This window comes from Alosa alosa, chromosome 5, assembly GCF_017589495.1.
Source record: "Alosa alosa isolate M-15738 ecotype Scorff River chromosome 5, AALO_Geno_1.1, whole genome shotgun sequence".
Taxonomy (NCBI): domain Eukaryota; kingdom Metazoa; phylum Chordata; class Actinopteri; order Clupeiformes; family Clupeidae; genus Alosa; species Alosa alosa.
In genome coordinates this window covers 4,492,217-4,497,251 of record NC_063193.1, presented here as the reverse complement: position 1 = coordinate 4,497,251, position 5,035 = coordinate 4,492,217, and positions in this window count along the sequence as shown.

The window sequence follows — 5,035 nt, the reverse complement described above, 5'->3', positions numbered from 1 at the left end:
TGAGTTCACAATGCTGCTTTGCGATTGTTGGACTTTTATTTTGACAAGTTGTCGTCGTTCTGTCTTCCACATTCATGAAAGGTTTGGTATGAATGTTGAGTCATGTCTCATGAAACAGTCATGAACGCTTTATGTGCAGTTTATGACAGCTGCTATGAATGTGTTATGAACTCACCCGTCAAGAAAAGTGTTAAGGTGTTTACTGTAGGTCTATTTCGATAAAAATTGACAAATTGTAAAATAAAAACACAAAGAAATTCCGCATAGGGCACCGAAATGGCCAGCACTGGCTTTAGCTGTAGATATGTATTCTAGACTTCACTACTGTGTGAAAGGGAAAGCTCGATGCTTAATAGTTAAGGGATAAGCGATAAGGGAACCGCTGTGTCTTGACAGGTTGCATTAGTTCGAATTGAAATGGGAATTCATAGTAGCTTTATTATTTATTGCTCATGTTGTTGTTGCTGAGCTGTAGATGTAATTGCTGCACTGTAATGTGCTAGTCTGTTAATGTGTATGCGTGTGTGTGATGTGTTAGTTACTGTTGATCTGCAGGTGCACTAGGGTGAATGTTTGAATGTGCTGTTGTGTTTGGTGTTTGTGTGTGTATGTGTGTGCGTGTGCGTGTGCGGTGTGTGTGTGTGTGTGTGTGTGTGTGTGTGTGTGTGTGTGTGTGTGCTGTTATTGTGTCTGTCTGGTGTGTGTGATCACATGACGAAGTGTACCAGATGCTCTGGTGAGCGTCACTCTGGAGCACCCTGAAGCTCAAGGCCCCAGACATAACACACGCAAAACACAGAGGTGCAGGTCTACAGGGAGGGGGACTGGATTTGTGTGTGTGTGTGTGTGTGCATGTGTATTTCTGACTGGATGTATCTGTCTGATTGTGTCTGTCTATTTGGATGTGTGTGTCTATTTTGACAATGTTGTCGCATAAGATACACATGAGTTTGTTTGTATGAGACACAGTAGTTTCTAATTCATCTATACAAGCTCCCCTAACGCTGAAATGCTAATCGGGCCTCTGATGGAGAAAAAAATAAAGAGTGCAAAGCCAGGTCTCGTTTTCCCGAGTGCCGCCATTCAAAGAGCCCCAAACCTCCTCCCTTAAGGGCCCCCCTGGGGGAGGAGCCCATCAGAGATAAGGCAGCCACAGCATGTGACACACACACACACACACACACACAAACACACACACACACTCACATGCACACACACTCACATGCACAGACACACACACACACACACACACACACACACAGCCGGTGATACATCAGCGCCAAACTTGGAGCCATTGTGGTGTTGAACACACACACACACACACACACCAACACACACACACCAACACAAAAACACACAAACACACTCACACACACCACCCTTGAAGATCAGATTGTGTGTCTGTGGGGGAGGGAGAGAGAGAGGTTAAAGAGATGGAAAGAGAGAAGAAGAGATAAAGTGATAAAAATAGGAGGACAGAAATCAAGAGATGGAAAGAAAGAAAGGAGAGTTTATGTATAGAGATAAGCACAAGAAAGTTAAGAAAGAGTGGAGAGAGAAAGACAGATGGACATAAAGTGAGAGAGATATACACTCACAGAGTCACAGTGGAGAGAAATGGATAGAAATCAACAGGGAGAAAAACGGTGAGAGAGAAAGAGAGAGAGAAATAGTGAAAGACAGAGAGAGGATGTGAAGGATGATGGGAGGAATGAGAGAGAGGTGAGGCGTGAAAGATCCGAGTTCTCTTGAGGAGGCTCACTGATGACACTGACAAAAGACTACAACTTTTTAATGACATCGCTCCCAACTGCGCTTTGGTCCTACTCAGCACTATTCTTAGCTCATTTAGCACGCAGCATGTGTGTGTGTGTGTGTGTGTGTGTGTGTGTGTGTGTGTGTGTGTGTGTGTGTGTGTGTGTGTGTGTGTGTGTGTGTGTGTGTGTGAGGGCATGTGGTGTCTTAACAGGGTGTGAAGTGCTTCTCAATGACAGACAAAATCAGAGTGTTTTAACACAGTGACTTTCTGTGTCAAGGTTAGTGGTGCTGAAGTGTTGAAAGCTTCACCAGCAGTATTCCTTTGTTTTAACATGAAGAGCACAGTGTGTTGTAAAAAGTGATCAAAAACATAGATGAAAGCTTTTCCCTATAGGAGGACTTTTACAGTAATGCCAGATACTTTTACAAGATCCTCTCACAAATGTGTGCAGGGGCGCTGCTAGGAATTTTGAATTTCTAGAAATGTAATATCCCCTCCCCCTTAAAATAATGATGTTGGTCTTTAATAATGTTCTAGATGAAGGCCCCCTGTCAGTGCAGTGCCCTTGTAATCATAACTTTCCCCTGCCTTACAGCATCTTTAACCTTTATTCCCACACGCTTTTACAAAGTCCTCTCACCAATTTGCACTGATGAATGCCTGCAGATCACAATTAAGAGGGACTAGGGTGAACAGACATCCCAAAAAATTCGGGACAGTCCTGAAATCCAAGCAGTTGTCCCAAATCCCGACTTCTGCACTAATTGTCCCCAAAATTATACTAGAGCAGAGTCTCAAGTAGGCTAGTTATTGCCTGATAGAACATTAAAAACTGTTAATGGTGTTTGGCTGCACCAGTCATACACATAAAAATGTATGTGTAGCATACTGGCACAAATTGATAACATGCATTTACACATTGATAATAAGATAATTTTCATTCATTGTTGATTTGGAGGCTCAGGCTGGTGTTACGGGACCTGATGAACTCGCCTCTAAAAAGCACAAACGAGTGTGCAAGTTGCAGCTGTGAGGACAGGGAAAGTGCAGGCAGCTACGAGAAGGAGTGATTGGTTGCATGCATAAAATGACTTACGCTGATGTCTGGGTTACACAAAGCTATAACAACACAATCACTGTGATTTCTTAATGACCGACAGTTTAGTTTATAAATTAAAAAAAAATGCACTGTTAAAGTGCTATGAGTAGGTTATGTTCTGGTTTACCTAATGACAGACAGTTGAATTTCTGAATAAAATGCATGTATCTTATACGTGTAACAATCCCCCAACCCTGTCCCGAATTTCACTCATTCTCATCTGGTCACTCTAAGAAGGATACAAGAAGAGCACCAACCCAGGACACTGGCTGTTGTTATTGTTCACTGTGCTTATAGTTTAGGCACCATGTAGGGCTCTCCTTCTGCTAGGCTGATGAGATGAGAGTTCAGAGAGTGCTAGATCATATCACGCCTTTTCTGTCAGCAGGGGGGATTGCACATCATCTAGTTGGACCCCCTTGCAGATGCAGACAGTTTTACTTTTATAAATAATATAATGTATTTTTGCACAACATCAGATGGCATTTTGTATTATTTGGTACAAATAATCTAACATTTGACATCATATCAGATTCAAGGCCTTGTTAATTCTTAGTTGATGATACAGATTTTTAGCTCTTTAAAAACAGAAGCAGTTGAATTGAACAGTGGAGAGAGAATGCCTGTCCTGAGAACAAGCTTTCCCACAGCTTGGCGTCCTCTTTCTCCTCATGTCTATCACCAAGAGGGGAAAAAGCCATGTAGCCATTCTTCAGTGTGTTGTTTTCCAGTCCAGAGAGCTGTCAAGTGCCGGCCCTGTCTCTGGGGTAGGGTTGGGTCCCCCCTGGCCCACACCTGGGCATTTTGGCTCCTTGTACCTGTCAGACCTCCTCATCGTCTCTCGGATCACCCGCTCCCCTGCCTGGACTAAACAGGTATCCCAAAGGTGGATGTTGTTGTTCAAAGATGGCATGCTTCAGGGTCCATTGAGATGGAAATTGCGCTTGAAATAGCTTGAAGATATAATACGTTCTTGTTAACATACTTTTAACAGCTTTAAATATTTTCTGAAACACATGATGTACTGTCATCAGTGGAATGCATATTTTTTTAAAAACTTCCCAATACTTTTTCATTGTGTGCTTCATAAACAAAGATCACAGATGTAAAGCTACCCTGGTTCGCTTCCTGAGCATTCCTATCATTGTTCAAACCTGTGCTGTTTGCTTCTAATACAAGTGGGCAGATGTATGCTGAAAACCTGAGGAGGCTGAATCCAGTTCAGGCCTGTCCTACTCATAAGCTGCTGCTGAGCCCCTCTGCTGCAGACAGCCATGCATTCCTCTGCCACGTTAGACAAGGCCTTTGAAGCACCCACACCTGCATAGAAGAAACTACCAGCTAGGGTTTGACAGGATGGTATTAAATGTTTATTTAGTAACACGTGGTCAGATTTTCCATGACTTAGACTCTTCAGGGAGAGCAAAAGTAACACAAGGCTGTGGCATTGTTGTCAAATGCCAGGTCAAGATGGAGTGAATCATAAAGTGTTGTGTATAAGGCTTTAATTTGTGCTCTAGTCTACTACTTTGACCTCAAGATTCAACCACAAATTCACTATAATATATCATGTTTACATTTGCAAAGACAAGAACATTTAGTCATGTATATGTTACTTTCTTACGGCTCTCTGGTACATGTTTGTGAGCATGTATGTGGTATGTATGTGTGTGTAGTGTGTACTGTACTGTATGTATGTGTGTGTAGTGTCTACGTATGTATGTGTGTGTAGTTGGTACTGAATGTATGTGTGTGTAGTGTGTATGTATGTGTGTGTAGTGTGTACGTATGTATGTGTGTGTAGTGTGTACTGTATGTATGTGTGTGTAGTGTGTACGTATGTATGTGTGTGTAGTGTGTATGTTTGTGTGTGTAGTGTGTACGTATGTATGTGTGTGTAGTGTGTACGTATGTATGTGTGTGTAGTGTGTACTGTATGTATGTGTGTGCGTGTAAACATGTGCACATTTTTCTCTGAGAACATCAGGTCCTATGGTTCAGAACATTACTTTCGCTTATTACTTTAAGAAAGGTGGCGATGTGATCAGAGTATCTTCCCCTTCTAATGATTGCTTGTTCTCTCTCAGAGCGTGATGGCAGCTGAGGTGCTGCTCTCTCTCTCTCTCTCTCTTTTTGTTTCACGTGGGATTTGACTGTACTGGGGCTTTCCTAGTGCA